This window comes from Notamacropus eugenii, chromosome 1 (assembly GCF_028372415.1).
Source record: "Notamacropus eugenii isolate mMacEug1 chromosome 1, mMacEug1.pri_v2, whole genome shotgun sequence".
In the NCBI taxonomy this organism is placed as follows: Eukaryota; Metazoa; Chordata; class Mammalia; order Diprotodontia; family Macropodidae; genus Notamacropus; species Notamacropus eugenii.
The window spans coordinates 494,054,776-494,071,900 of record NC_092872.1 but is presented as its reverse complement, the minus strand read 5'-3'; positions in this window follow the sequence as shown (position 1 = coordinate 494,071,900).

The window sequence follows — 17,125 nt, the reverse complement described above, 5'->3', positions numbered from 1 at the left end:
ATCTGTTTCTCTCTGTGTGTTCTTCTAGCCATGATCTGTTTCTAAAGCTGAGGTCAGCAGACTTTTGGGGCACCAGACCCTCACTGAAGAGCAAAGCTGGGCAACTCTGCCCGGAGAGATCCTCTCTAGAGTCAAGGGGAGGCAACATGAAGTGGGCAGGCTGCCTCTGAAGCTGGCAGGCACGCTCCACACTGGAAGCTGCTTTCTTTATGTGAGCTAGATCTAGCCCAAGGCTAATGCCTGTATATTCCCCACTTGGAGATACTAGGTCATATATCTTTAAGAAACCCTGTTTCCTCTCTCCCTTCATGTGATATGGGGCTCTTCCAATTCAGGAGACAGGTCTGGGGAAAGTCAGTCAGTTTGGTCCCTGCCTCTGCACATCCTTGAGTGTTGCTTTTGGCTTGGCTTAGAGTAATCTCAAAATCCCTGGAGGGTGCTGGGATGGATAACTGAGACTTGAGTTTGCCCAAAGTAAGGCGGACCTCAGGATGAGAGGGAGTTAGTTGGTAGAATTTCTGAACTGTGTGTATATGTATGTGCAAAGTTAGTGTGTGTATAAGTTGTTGGCGTGCAGTTTGTGTTCAGTATTGAGTAAAGCACACGCCCATCACCCCCAAACTCCTCCTCAGGCATTATGGGATCCTGCCCTATCCATAGCCCCATTTAACACTGGCCTAACCCAGAAGGACTCAGGAATAGATCCAAAAGGCAGCTGACCAGTCTGGCATAGGAGAAGAGCAAAGGTTTGGGGAGATAGGAGTGTTGGGGGGAAGCTTTGCTCTCAGCCAACACAGTCCAGATTTCTTACAGGGAGTTGTTGGGAGGTGTGGACCCACAGGGCTCTTTGGGGCTTCTTGTTCAGTGGACTACAAGTCCTGGTTCCATTGTCTTTTTGTGTTCCATTGGTGGTCTGGTCCCTTGTCTCTGTCATCCTGTCTGACCCTGTCTCCCTTTAGCTGAGGGTACTGCTGTGTGCTTGGGAGCAGGAGTGTTCTGAGTTCTGCTGGTTTTGGGTAGATGAGAAAAGCATAGTTGGCCAATTATGAAAAGGTTCAGAAGAGCCAGACAGCAATCCTGTAACAATTTGCATCATCTATGAACATGTTCCACCCCAGAGTGGGCTATATCAGTCCTTTCTCAATTCCCAGGATGATAGGGAAGGTGCTCTGGAACCACTTTGATTCCCTCCCACCCTGCACAGTCCCTGCAGGGACTGTGACCATGCTCCAAGGGAAAAAATGTCAAAGTGGATATCTTTGGGAGAAATGACATAGATAAAATTATATGGAGAAAGTTAATAAACTTTAAACATAAAATAATCTCTGTTCCTCCTTTGTGTTCTGAGGTCACCTCAGACTTAGCATGAATCCATGTGATCCACTTAGAGAAGTGCTTTTATCTGATTCTCCCTGGGCTATAAATACTTCAGTGTAGCAATGAAGTCATTTTGGGAGTGGCTGGTATGGTGTTGGGAGGGGCATAGCCTTGGCTCTTCTTTCTGTGCAGGGCCCCTACATGAAGAAGCTGGAAAAGCACTGGTGGGAAGAGGAGGTACAGAGGCTGGACCTATGCACTTGAGAACTCCCAGTACACTTAGTGGTCATCTCTCAGCACAGATAGATGTGCAGATAATGCCACCCTGTGCCTGCTCATTCTGTTCCACAATCATTCTTTTCAGCCTAACTTCCAGCTAGTCTGGCCCTGTTGAGGGGAGGAGGGGACACCTGGAATAGGTGCATGGAAACAGAAGGGTTCTCATAGCAGGCAGGAGGAACATGACTGGTGAATCTTGAAAAGGTTTAGGGAAGCAAGACAGCAAGCCTATAAAATCTTGCCTGATCTCAGTTCAGGCTTCATCAGTGGACATGTTCCACTCCATCTTCATTTCCCCACCACCAGGTCTGATCATCTAGTTGTTCTGGCTGCCTCAGGGTCAGAACAGGTTCTCCCTTTGCTGACTTCTGCCTTGGCCAGAGCTGGCCACATGGAAAACAGCTTGCGGACGTCTCACATAAACATGCTTATATAGTGTGTGTCCCTCATGTACCTGCATGAACATGCATCTTTGTTTAAGGTGCACTAGTGCTCTGATGGCTGACCAAGGACAAGTTCTCTGCTTACTGAACTGTGGAAAAAGAGGACATGGTACTCTCTCCAGTCTGGCTCTGCGGCTCTAGCATAAACAGGAGAGAAGGAAGGAGAGACACAGAGACAGACACAGAGAGATGGGAGAGGGGAGAGAGAGGAAAAAGGTGGGAGGGAGAAGGAAGAGTGAGATAGGGAGAGAGGAGAGAGAATATCAAGGGGAGGAGCAGGGAGGGAAGCTGTGTGAATCCTCTCAGGGATGGAGCCAATGACTAGTCCCAGCAGATTAATGGAGATAATTGCCTGCCAGTTTCCATGTAGGTAGAGAAGGAAAAAGTCTCCTTAGTGTCTCTGGAGATAATGGCTTCCTTAGAGAGAACTTGGGCAAAGTTGCTAGGGGGGTGGATTGGAGTTAAACATCTCTGTAGTTTCCCTCTCATTCTCCAGGACCTTTCCCTTCCTAATGCAGGAGGAACTCATTACCTATGGGGAGCCATGGTCTGGGCCATGAGGCTGCAGGTTCCCCACTCCTGCAGATTGGCTTTGCAGGGCCAGGTCACTATTTATGGTTGCTTCCTGAATTGTCAACTGGTAGGAGACCATAACAATAATAATAAATATGATAATAGCTAACATTTACATAGCTCCTACTGTGTGCTTGGCACTATGGTAAGCACTTTACATTATTGTATTTGATCCTCACAACAATCCTGGGAGGTAGGTGCTATAACCTCCATTTTACAGATGTGGAAAGGGAAGCAGAGTTTTAAGTGACCATCCCAGCCCTCAAGAGGCACACGGCCAAGGGGGGAAGTTGCACTGACATTTGTGTGACCCTTGGGAAATGTTAGAACCTTGCTTATACTAGCAGCTCTCATGGTTCAAGGCATTTTATCTTGGGACTGGCAAGGCCTTGTGGTCCCAGTGGTGGGGAGACAAAGATGGACAAGCAATGTCTGTGCCTTTAGGGAGCCTATAGTCTAGTGGGAGAGAAAAGAATATAAAATTCCAGTTTAAGTACAATACAAAGGTATTCTGTTACATTAAATACCAATTGAAGGAGATGATAAATCTATAGGAATTCAGAGATGAGAAGAGATTTTGTCAGGTTAAGTGGTATTGTGGACCTATGTGTAGAATGGGAACCATTTTGGATTCTCCAGGTCTGCTTGTATCATCCAAACTTGAAATATACCTGGTACTTTAAGAAAACACTCTGCTAAGTAAACACCACCTGGATCAGGCTGAGCTCTACTAAGAGTCTTTTTTTGCATATGAATCTTGGTCTAGGCTGCCTATTTATCCATTCTCTACCCCATCCTCCCCGTACCCCCCCCCCCAAAAAAAAAAAGAAAGAAAGAAAGAAAAGGAAGAAAGACAAATTATGAGGTTCCTCAGCTCTTTTATTGATCCAGATCTAGGTGGAACAAACATCCAGCACTGGCCATCACACACACCTCCCCCCTTCTCTGCCCAAGGGTTTTACATCCAGTGATTCCCCATAGATCATCTGACTGCCTGCTTAGAGTTGTCTAGAGACTGCTAACTTCTATTTGTATAACTTTAAATAAAACTTCTGCAAATAAACCAATGAATGTATTTGTCAGACCTTTGCATCCAATACTCAGATTAACACAAGTAGTCAATGGTACTTCCTAGAAAAGGCGGGACTTAAACCAGCATAAGCAGGATTCAGTTAGGGAGTAGAATTTATACATATGTATGTATATGTGTGTGTGTGTGTGTGTGTGTATGGATGTATGTATCTTATAGCAATTACATATATATTATAGATAATATGTATATATAATAGGTAACAAATCATATATACATATATATGGTTGACCATGTAATAACCTCATCTCAAAGTGGATGATCTGAGATCTAGCCAGGGATGAATCACCTCCCAGTTGATTATTAACTTTTCATTGTGAGCATTTATACCTCATAGTCAGCAAAGGCTATAAATTAGGGGCTTGATTTATTGTTTTGCTGATTATGCATATGTAACAGAAATGTTAATAATTCCGGTTAAACTTAAAAGTGTGTCTTAGGGATTTTTCTTTCTGGAAAGCTGGTTGTTAAAACTTTTACCAGCACATTGCTGGATCAGGTCTACCTGTCTCCAAGGGAAACTACAGTTTTCACTTTTGTGGGGAAAAGAAAAGGACCATCGCCGGGTGCTTGCTTCTTTCTGTATCTAACTCCATAAAGTGTGTACACACACACACACACACATCCATACACATATATGTATGTACAGAAAGACAAATGTATATGTGTACATACACATATATGTGTTCATACATGTGTGTATATGTGTATTATGTATATCTCATTCTGTACTCTGAATCTATCACCTGTAAGGTGGTGGATAACATGTTTCAGATCTCTAGAATCACAGTAGGTCATTGTGTTGATCAGAGTCTTAAGTCTTTCAAAGTTTAGTGAAACTAAATCTAATGATCTAGTTTATCTTTACAATCTTGTTGTTGTATAGGTAGTTCTCCTGATTCTCGAGAAGTGTTAAGGATACGTGTTGAGGGTGGTGGGGAGGGAAACAAAAATCTCAGCATTTTCTGAGATTGGAAGCTCTTAAGTCAAGGAATCAAGTCAAGTCAAGGAGCAAGAGGGCTTGCTCCTCAGCTCCAGGAAGCTCTGTCTGCCATTCAAAAGTCTGAGCTGGTTCAAATGGGTATTTGACTTAGACATAAAAGGTGATATCATAAACAAATTAGAGGAGCAAAGAAGAAATTATCTGTTAGGTCTATGGATAGGGGAAGGGTAATGACCAAACAAGAGATAAAGATAAAGAAGGTCACAGAAAGTAAAATGGTCAATTTGATTACATAAAATTAAAATGTTTTTTATACAAGCTAAACCCAGGTAGCCAAAATTAGAAAAGAAGCAGGTAAATGAGGAGCGGGGGGAGACAGGGAACCTTTGCAGCAAGTTTTTCTGATAAAAGTCTTGTTTCTTAGATATGTAGAGAACTGATTCTAATTTATAAGAATGAGCCATTCCTCAATTGATAAATGATCAAACTCAAGCTATTAATAACCATACAAAAATGCTCTAAAGCACTAATAATTACAGAGATGCAAATTAAAACAACTCTGAGGTTCCATCTTACACCCATCAGATTGGTAGAGTTGATAGAAAAAGAAAATGGCATGCTGGAGGGGTTGTGGTAAAGAGTACATTAATGTACTCTTGGTGGAGCTGGTCCAGCCATTCTGGAAAGTAATCTGAAACTTTGATCAGAAAACTATTAAACTAGGTATAACCTTTGACCTAGTGGTATCACTACTAGATTTATACCTCAAAGACATCAAGAGGGAAAAGCCCCATCTGTACAAAAATATTTATAATAGCTCTTTTGTAGTGACAAAGAATTGGATATTAGGGAGAGTGCCCATCAATTAGGGAATGGTTGAACAAGTTATAGTGCAAGAAAATGATGGAATATTATTGTGTTGTAAGAAGTGATGAAAGGGTTGATTTCAGATTAAACCTAGGAAGACTTGTACGGACTAATGCTGGGTGAAGTAAGCAGAACCAGGAGAACAGTTCATACAACAGCAATATTGTTAATATAAACAACTTTGAAAGACTTAGAAACTCTGATCAGCTCCAGAGGAGTCAAAGTAAAACATGCTACCCATGTCCTAATAGAGGGGTGATGGACTCAGAGTACAAACTGAAGGAATATGACCAGTGGGGGAATTTGTTTTGATTTACTATACATATCTGTAATGGAGGGTTTATTTTTCTTGCTTTTCTGTGAGGAAAGAGGTAGGAGGGAAAAAGTGTGGATCTGAAAATAAAATCAAATCATTTTTAAGAAGTCTAAACTTGCCTGTCTTGACTGCCTCTCTCGAAATTCTCCAACCATCTTTTCATGTTGAGACTCAGTATTTTCTCACCCATCAGAAGTCACATTTTCCCACATGTATGAAGTGCAGCATGGTTGTTGACAAAGGGCCGTCCTTAAGGATCATTTGAAAGCCTGGGATAATGTAATAGTAGAAAAGGAAGAAGAAGAACACACCAGATCAGATACAATATTAGTAAAGGCAAAAAAATAGGAACAAATTAGGTTCATGTAGGGAAGCCCTGGAAGCCAAAGTTGGAAAGACACAGTGCCATCTAAGCTACATAAACAAAAAGATGTCAAAAATGTGGGAAGTGATAGTCCTGTTGTAGGACCTTGGACTTAGGACAATTTACATTTTAGGCTTGAGAGCAAGTCTTGACTGGAAAGGTTGGGGAGACCTATAGAGTAGGAGAGACGACTGTTGGGAAAAAGGCAGCTAGGCTTCTTATTGGCATGCCCAGGGCTGCAGGTGTGGAGGCTGAATCAGGTTACCTGCTTGCCAGTAAGTGAGAGTAGAAAATAATAGTCTAACACTAAAAATAGGTGAGCCACATAATTAAGGAAAATTCACTCGTTGGGATATTCTCGATTTGCCAAAGTATTTCCTCAGGTAACAACAAACTCCACAATTTAGGCTGAGGATTTACTTCTAAAATTGTCCCTAAGAGTTGATGAATCACTTAAGAACCATAAAAGAAAAGTGGGATTGCAAGCATTTTTCATTTTATGAGATAGATGCTATAAAGTAACTTCTGCAAAAAAAACCCCAACTTTGTAATGGAAGGGAAACACTATTCCCAGAAAAAAATTAATTTTCCCTAGTATACTCTACGTGAATATTTTTGGTGTGATGTACAAAAAGTTCAAGAGACAGTTTTTCGGTACTTAAATCATTTTATTAATCATGTTAGCAATAATTACTACAAGAGGCCAGAGGCACTCTGGAATGCCAAAGACCCCTCATGGAATCCACTCAATTCTGATCGGTCAGCTAGTATTGAGAGAATGAATACTATAATGAGAGCTGGACCTATTCTAATGAGAAGCTGGGGGATGTGACTGATTATGTCACTCATGGACAAAGAGAGACCATCTCAACTCAGACTACCCTCAGCCTCAGCAAACTAGACTGCCAGAGTGGAACACAAAAGGCCAGAATTCATCTTAGATTAAATTCTTTGTAAGGTTCTCTAGTTGGGTGGAGCAACAACTCATTATCTGCCCTGCCCTTTAGAGAACTGAGCTTTGACCTAATTTCCAAATGAAAAAGGGAAAAAAAAATCCTGGGTTTCTCCAGTATTAACAATTAATTAATTAATAATCATTTCTCTCACTGGTGAGTAGGTTGTAGAAAACCACATGATATACTGGATATTATGGTCATACAACTAGTCCAACCATTTGGAGAACAATTTCGAGAATTATGCCCAAAGGGCTATAAAACTGTCCATACCCTTTGACCCAGCTATACCACTACTAGGTCTGTATCCCAAAGAGACCAAAGAAAAGGGAAAAGGGCCCCTATGTACAAAAATATCTGTAGCAGCTCTTTTTGTAGTAGCAAAGATTTAGAAATTGAGGGGATACATATCAATTAGGGAATGGCTGAACAAGTTGTGGTACATGATTGTGATGGAATGCTATTTGTGCTATAAGAAATGATGAGAGGGATGGTTTTAGAAAAAACCCAGGAAGACTTATGTGAACTGATACAAAGTGAAGCGAGCAGAACCAGGAGAACACTATACACAGTAACAGCAGTATTGTAAGGATGGTCACTTGTGAAAGACTGAGCTACTCTGATCAAGATAATGATCTAAGACAATTCCAAAGGACTCATGATGAAAAATGCTATCCATTTCCACAGAGAACAATGAACTCTGAATGCAGATTGAAACACATTTTTTTAACTTTATTTTTTTTGTTTGCGTGCATATGTGTTTTCTTTTGCAATGTAGCTAAGATAGAAAAATGTTCTGTATGACCACATGTATAATCAATATCGTATTGCCTACATTTTCCAGGGATGGGGGAGGGAGGGTGAGAATTTGGAACTCAAAATTTTAAAGAATGAATGTTAAAAAAAATTTTTTACATGTAATTGGGAAATATTTAATGTAATAAATAAAAGTACATATTTTTTTTTAAAAGACATTATAGTCATATACAAATAACCCACTTTTCATTTGCTTCATTCCCCTGCTATGCTCACCAGGATCCTCCTGGAATCATAGAGATGTCTGCATTCATTAGGGATCATCTGACAATACAACCACAACTCTCAAAATTTTCTTCCCTTCTTCTTTAACCTGGGTACTTGTGTTAAGGGAAATTAAGAGTTTGGGGCGTGTCCTTGAACTTTAGACATCAACATAATGGAAGGTAGCCAAACTGCTCCTTGATAGCTGTTAGAGACAGACTACACATCTGATTCAGGGTCTGTATGGTTGACAAAATATTTTTCTAACGCATGTCACTCTTCTGCTTAAGAATCTTCAATGACTCCCTATTTCCTGTAAGATAATATAATTTCCCTTAGCTTGGCATTGAAAGCCTTTCACAATCTGGCTCCAACCTACCTTACCAAAGTAATTGCACCTTACCATTATTCATTGTTATGCGCCTGGTTAGTTTTTGTGCTATTACCCAAACTCAGTCTTCCATCTCTCAACTCTACACCTTTGCACAGACTATCCCCTATCCACAGGTTGAACACCTTCTCGTTTCTTAGGATGGTCAGCTCATCCTTTCCTGATCTCTCTAGCGTCAGCATTCTCTTCCACCTCAAACTATCATGCATATATTTATTTGTTTGCATGTTTTATCCCCCCGATAAAATGTAAGTTTGTTGTGAGCAAAGATTATATTTTGTTTTATGTTTGTATCCCTAGCATCCACCATGATGCCTCACATACAACAAGGATGGCATCCCTTCTGGGCTCACCCTACCAAACTGCATTGGAACTCCCCACATTACAGTTGCTACTTACTCTCAAAATTATGACAGAAACTTTGAAGGGCTGGGTTTTTTTTTACTCCTGTTGTTCTTGAGCCTCCACTGGTCTGTTCTCCACCAAGAATCTGCCAGTACTCTCAATTAGCTTTTAGAAAAAGTACTTGCTAACATGTTGTAAAAAAAAGTTGGGACAAAGCATCCCCCCCACAAAAAAACCTGGGATACACTCTTCCCAAAATATATATACAGTGTCCACGGGAGAGTGAACGTAAACTAATAGTAACAAGACACACTTGAAGAGAACATGTTTGTCAAAGGGGAAATTCATAACTGACACTGAGAATCCTCCCAAAGTTCCCTTTAGGTGTAGCTGTCCACTAAGGGTCAGAGCCTTTTAAGAGCCCATAGCTGACATTACTTTCTGTTATGAGGAGTCACAATGCCTGAGTTGCTATTATTTTCAAATGATTGTGTATCTCTCTATAGTCACTTCCCCTCACTTCCACTGTTGCTTGGGTGGACATCGCAGCTACTACCTTCAGCTGTTGGTGGGTCTTCTAAACTCATAAGATCACCATTTTCCATCCTGAAATAGTTATTTATCTAAGAACAGGAAAGGACAGACAATGAAAGAGAGGCAGTTTGAACTTCTGGCCACCAAGCCTGAATGGGAAACCTCAAAATCACCCTGCCTCTCAGGGAGGCAACTAAAAGTAGCCCTCCCACCTTGAAGCCAAAAGGTAGAGATTGAGAGATGGGCAGATTGCCCCTTTTATAATCACACAGAGCTCCATATCTGAAGCCCTTGAGTTATCAGTTCTCCTAGCTTGGAAACCAATCAGAAGACTCCTTGTCATCACACAGAACTGTCACATATAGTAGGAAACTGGCTACCCCCAAGTTTCCACATACTTCTGAGACTGGAATAAGGTAAGGAATATCTGCCTATACTCCAAGGACTGGCCATGTTATGTAGGTGCTCAAAAAATGCTTGATAGATTAGATTGGATTTCTTATGTTTTTATTTTCTAATATTTATTGATTGATTGCAAAATCCCATCTTACCCAGAGATCCCCCTAATACTTGGCCTCCCCCAGCTTAAATAGACCTTGAGCATAATGGTTTTATTTGCATTATGTAAAAGGAATTTGAGAGTCAGCCTCAGTCAGAAAGTCTTAGGTTCAAGTGTGACCTCTGACACATACTTCTTTCATGTGCCTGGGCAAGTGACAATATTTCAGTGCCTCCAAATAACTATCAAAGACAGTAGGTCACAAAGCAGGTGATGGACTACTTTGGGAGAATTTCCCTCTGTTGCAGCTTACACTGATGACATCATACATTTGGGCCAAAAGAAATGTTATTTCATCCTCAACAAATTTTATAAATTTTAAATTCTGTAAAATGAGTTTTCTTTGATAAAGGGATACTTGTGTAACCTCTATCGAACTTGGATTAGGCCTATTAGGACTGACTTGGCAGACTACCTGTGAAGCTCATTGTCTAAGGCAGAGAGAGTGAATACGGTTTCCTCAGATGTCACCAGTCTTTAAGGTCTCTGTCTCTCAGATCTCATGGGGGTTGCTTCATCGTCTTTGTTTTTAATCCCCGAAGGTAATGGGGTCTTGGCAGCTGCTGTCTCTTAAAAGAGAAAGGAGAAGTTCTCCGGAGGACAAATTGGCCGAATACCCTGAGAAGGGGATCCTGGAGGTATGGTCAGGGGAGGATAGGAAGGCCAAGCCTTTCTTCTGGAACATCTAGTCACTAGTGCCCTCCTGAAGTGCTGGCTACAGGCAAAATAACCTGGCCTTTCTGTCTTCTTTCCTCTCCCCAGACTCCCAGCCCCCTAGCAATGCAGGAATTTCTGTTTAAAAAGGAAAAACATGATAAAATTAGCTTGGTGGGAGGGGTTAGGAGGTGAATATCTTAAGTTCCTTGGATATAGCTTATTAAATGGAAGCTGAAGAAGACAATGCTTCTCCCCTCAAAATGGAGGGCTAATGATATTTTCATAAATAATTCTGGGAGGGGGTCAGGAATCTACCTTTCTTACCCCAAGAGGTGTGCTGGTAAATGTTTAACAATTTTTTAGGTAAAAATGTGGATATGATACACTTTTGAGCTTAATTTGCATTATTAACATTTTCTCCATCAAAAAACACAAGAAATCAAGTCTTGGTTTGTAGCCCAATTATTTCTGAGGTGAAAATGTTCACACTGAAGATTTAAAAATCAGTTTCCCACACCCACTCCAGCCATTTTGAACTGGCTCCTATACCTCCCTGGTTATAGCCCAAATGTGAAGCACGTCCCTGGCTAGTCCTGCCCTTCTGCACTCAACCCCATAAGCATGGGTTGGAGCTTTGAGCCTGTGAACTGGTATTCAATATCCTCAGGTGAGACTTGGGATGGGGAGGCCCTGTGTAATGGATAAGGCATGGGACTTGGAGTCAGGAAAACTTAGGTACAAATTCTGCCTGTGATACTTACTAGCTGGGGGACCCCAGACAAATCCTTCAACCTCAGTTTCTGCATTGATCAGATGAGGGGTTGAGACCTTACAAATGACTTGTAAGCTTCCTTCCAGCTTTAAATCTATGATGCTAAGTACTACTGGGAGGTTGAATGATCCCAGCCTGGGCCCACAGATTTAGTCCCAGTCTTTGAGGTGTGGGCTGGAGTTTTTAGAAGCTCCTGTCTCTGTAAGGCCTCACTGGTCTTTGAGCACATAGGAAGAGAAGATGAAGCAGGCATGGTTTTCTTCACACTTCCCTAACTAAACTAAGAGTCACCACGCAGATGTGCATGGCTGAGCTGCGCAGCGCTCCCTGGCTTGGCTAGGCACAGAATGGGAAAACAAAGGGAACAGCAGACGAGGTCCTTGCCCTGGAGCAGCTCATGGTCTGTGGGGTCACAGCACTCATAAAAAACAGCTAGAGAACGACCTCCCTAGAAAGTCAAGTCAAGGTTTAAACAAAAGCAAGATAACATAACAAGAGGTACAAATTGCAGCTCAACTTTGAGTCTAGCTGGGACATGAGACACCTAGACAAATGTGCACCCTTCTTTCATGAACACATTAATTCAGCAAACATTTAGCCTTTGTCCTATAGAGCAGAGCCTGATTCCTCATTACTGAGTGGAGGCAGAAATGAATGGTTCGCACCCTCAGGGAGCTCACTACCTAAAAAGTACTTAATAATAGAAGTTATAATAGAGGCCCCTTTGGGTCATACGTGGAGGCTGATTAAACTAATGTCAAAGGGACAGCTATTACAAAGGCCACAAAGCTCTATTTTGTGTCAGTCATTACTTAGCAAATAGTAACTAGTACCTGCAGCAGGTGTGGACTATCTTGCCCAAGGGCCCTGCCTACTTCTTACCCTGTCGTATCAGTAAACACCCCAACATACTCAGGGGTACTGCTATCACAGGGTCTTGGTCTGCTTTCATAAAAGGAAAGGCAACTTTTGAGGAGCTAACAATCACTTTAATCAAACACATGTATCATTCCTTTAACCAAGTACATGTATCATTCACCTAGTTCAGGGGAGTCAGCACCCTGAACTTCAAAGAAAATACAGAGAAATCAAAGATCAACAGACATGGCATCCTCTGCCTGACCATCAACAGACACATCCTACTATCTGACCATAGTTACCTGTGAGGGAAGCACCAACATCTGGGTTTTCAAGTGGGGAGGGAGGGGGAATCTTTCCCAGAGCTCTTGTCTGGCCAAACAAACACTTCCGATCAGTAAGCCCCAAAGTAAAACCTCAACTCAGAGTATTTATACCTTTTTAAGAGCCAGAGGCCATCCCAACCCTTGGGAGTCAGTGCCTCATCAACAAAAGGTATGGGCCTTCCTACAAATATCCCCAAACTCTCCTTAATGGGCTGAGGAAGATCTTTAATCACATTAACAATACAAATACATTTATTGTTTCTAGTTAAAGAAATTCTTGTTTCTGTACTTTACTCCTAGTAAAGACTCTGGTTGATAAAGGCAAGATTCAATCAGAGGCACTTTAAAACAAAAACAGCAAATGATCCCACTTAGCTTGCCATTCACATCTGTCTCTACCAGAGCCAAGGGAGAAGTAGGGCAAGATCTTCTGGTTGGGGTTGGATTTGAAGATTTTAGGCCTCAAATGATAGGAGATTTCAATAGGTGGAGACAAAATTGGTATTCAGAGTAAGCAAGGCACTCTGCCACACATCACAGGGGGGTCTAACAAGGCACATTTTTTTCATGTTCATAAATTAAGACCTTTGGAGGTCAAACCCAGCCCTGTCATTTTACATGTGAGGAAACTGAGACCCAGAGAGTCCAACTTGTTCAAGGTCACACAGCTATTAAGTATCTGAGGTAGAATTTGAATCCAGGTCTTCTTAAACTCAAGCACAATGCTCTATCTACTGTACCATACTGCCTCTAATGTTACTAATTATAATTGCAAACTGCTAAAGGTATGAGGTTTGTGGGGTTTTTAAAATTGTAGCTGCTGTCCCTCTTGATGTAGATGGCAGCCCTTCTATCTTAAAACAGACTGTTTCAAGAGCTGCTATGGCTGAAAAAAATTCCTTATCTGGTGACTGACCCTCTGGTTATAAACATCCTTATATTTTGCTAGCCTGGTCTTCAGGCAGCAGACACAATCTGTCACTGTACTGGATTCTCATTTGAAGTCTTTCCAGCTCGGAAGAATCTGCCAAGGGTTTGCACTCTACTGACCTAAATTTCAAGAACTCAAGGTCATCTGTAACCTGGCATTGGAAAAGGACTTCAGTGGAATATTGGTTTGTGATTTCAGTAGTGTAAGGAACCTCCAGTGTGGAAACTGTCTCTACTTGGGGCTTGTAAGCACCAAAAGGTTAAATGACTTGCCCAGAACTTGAACTCAAGTCTTCCTCACTCTGAGGCCAGCCTTCTATCTAATATGCCAAACTACCTCAGTTTTGTTTTGTTTTTGTTTTGTCTTAATTTTAAAAATTAATTTGTTTTCAGTTTTCTACAGTTACTTCCACAAGTCTTAAATTTTCACCCCTTCCTTCCCCCTTTTCTCCCCAAGACGGCATGCAATCTTATATGGGTTCTACACATACATTCTTATAACCACATTTTCAGATTAGTCATGTTGCATAGAAGAATTAAAGTGAATAGGAGAAACCATGGGGAAAACCAAAACAAAACAAAACACAGTAGAAAATAGTTGGCTTTATTCTGCATTCTGATTCCACAGTTCTTTCTCTGGATGTGGATGGCATTTTGCCTCAAGAGTTCTTTGGTAATATTTTAGGTCCTTGCTTTGCTGTGAAGGGCTAAGTCTACCAGAAAAATTCCTTGCACACTGTGGTTTTTACTGTGTACAATGATCTCCTGGTTCTGCTCCTTTCACTCAGCATCAGGTCATGTAAGTCCTTCCAGGCCTCTCTGAAGTCTTCCTGTTCATCATTTCTTATATCATGATAGTATTCCATTACATTCATGTACCACAACTTGTTCAGCCATTCCCCAATAGATGGACATCCCTTTAATGTTTTTGTTTTTTGACACTGGCTCTCCCTATCTCACTCAAGCTGACCATATACTCATAGGTCCAATCCTCATAATTATCAAATAATACTTGTAAAGCATTTTGCACAGTGCCTGGTAAATGCTTGTTATACTTAGCAGCACAGACGCTTTAACCACCTCTGTTTTTCCACCCTTTTTAGGCAGACTGGTAGCCTTGTGCTCTTGGAGCTCACCATTTTAGTGCTGGATTTAATACAGTCGTCTGGTCCCACTGATCCTTACTGCAGGGCAGAACTCCTAAACTCAAGCTGGGATTGCAGTAAATGCCTTTACTTTAAACTAATTGTGTGTGTTGACTATTAATGATGGAGTCCCAACCCATATAAAGTAACTACAACTGGAGATATTCGACCTTCCCCTTGCAAAAATCAAACCACAAGTGCAAGGAGGGAGTGGGGACAAGAGGAGAGAGCAACCCCAAGTCTCAACAGCTTATTTCATAACTTGATCAAAGGGCTCAGCTACCATAGAAACAAGATTCTTATCTCCCCAAATTCACATGACCCCAAATATTACACGACATTACAGATATTTACAGGATGGAAAAGAAAGCAAAAGCTGCATCTCTAATGCTTAAATATGTGCAAATTAACTTGCTACCAGGGTTGCCAAAAATGGGTTCAGAACTAGTAAAAAAAAAACAACAAACCAACCACCTTTTTTTTCAGGTTCTCCAGCAAAGAGAGAAAAGAGAGAAGAAAAGGAAGGAAAAGGGAAATGATCAGAGGTAAGGAGAGTATATGACAGGAGAAGAGGGAAGAAGAAAGGAAAGTAGAGGATTCCCAAGAAGGTAAAAACTTGTACATAGGATGTGTATTGATATATAAAAAAACTCCCTGCTAAATAGAAAAATTAAACATCTTAGAAAAATTTTTAAAATTTAAATATTAAAAGAAAAATTTAAAAATAAAAATCACATATATCACAATAAATCATATTGCTTAAATACACAAAATGCAACTCTCATATAATAAAACATTTAAATTCACTCAAAAATGCAACTGCTTTTTGTTTTTCACTAGAATTTTACTTTTTATAATTTCATCAAGAGATCTTGTTTAGTTGAAAATTGAGAAAATAGTTTAAAAAAATTTTAAATACATTTTTGGTAAAATATATAGGTAGGAAGTTAATCTCTGTAATTGTAGATAACTAAGATGTTCAAAATATATTTTTATTATATAATATGTATAAAATATATACTTTATCATAATAAAGGGAAATTGTACTCCCAAATCGCAGGTAACAATTTTATTTATAAAAAGCTACATTTTAAAATGAGTAATTCAGGAAAGTTGCAACTGCCCATAATCAATGGGTTTGTCAAGGACAAACAAATGGTCATCCACAGTACTCAGAAATGCCCTGTTCAGAGCATAAATTCATAAACTGTTATTTGGAATTGTGCTTGCAAGGATTATAATCTGGGAGTGTGTGGGTAAGAATCACACAGGCTGAAAAGACACAGTCTGAGTGAGTTTTAAAGGGCTGATGGAAGTAAGAATACTAAGACTTGCATTTCCAAAAAATGTACAGTTTTTATAAAGTTTTATAAAGTTTCCAATGCCCTTTCATCACAATTCAGGAAGATAGGTGGTGAAAGTAATATTATCTCTATTGCATGCATGAGGAAAGTGACTCAGCCAGGGTCTCACTGCCAGAACGTACTCGGTGGGTCCACTGTTGTGGGCACTCTAGAACCAGTAACAAAGATAATCCAATAAACATCTAGAACCAGTAATAAAGGTCGGCAGAAAGACACTGTGTGACCTGGAGCGAGTCACTGAACCTGTTTGCCTCAGTTTCCTCATCTGTAAAAAGGGGGAAATAGCACCTACTTCGTTGGGTTGCTGTCAGGGCCAAGTGAGACGTAATTGTAAAGCATTTGGCACACAGTAGGCGCTACAAAAGTGTTGGCTACTGTTGATTGTTTTCACAATTTTCAGAAAACCACCCCCGTCCCCCCTTCTCTCCCTCCCTCCCCTTCCCCCCTTCTCTCCCTCCCTCCCCTTCCCCCCTTCTCTCCCTCCCTCCCCGTCCCCCCTTCTCTCCCTCCCTCCCCTTCCCCCCTTCTCTCCCTCCCTCCCCGTCCCCCCTTCTCTCCCTCCCTCCCCGTCCCCCCTTCTCTCCCTCCCTCCCCGTCCCCCCTTCTCTCCCTCCCTCCCCGTCCCCCCTTCTCTCCCTCCCTCCCCGTCCCCCCTTCTCTCCCTCCCTCCCCGTCCCCCCTTCTCTCCCTCCCTGCCCCTCCCCTCTTCCCTCTCCCCCCCCCCCCGCCAGCAGCCGCTGGGGTCAGCCCTCTCGGACCCCGTTCCCAGCACTCAGCGCTCGTCTCGGGCGCTGCGCTTTCTTTCCGCTGTCCCTGCGCTGAAGTGTAAGCTCTGGGAGAGCAGGAAGGGCCTTTGCCTCTTGGTCCGCACAATCACAATGGCGCCCGGCACGCAGCCAGGGCTTAAGAAACGTTGGTCGTCCACGGGCTCCATGGACCCCGGAGGGGCCTCGGAAGTACTTGAGCCCAACTTGCCCCTGAGGGGATGGCACGGAGGGCAGGAAATGTCGGGCTGCGGGAGGAAGGACACTAGAGAGCCCTCGGTGAGGGGGTGTACCAGCGAGGGCCCTTGCCTGGCC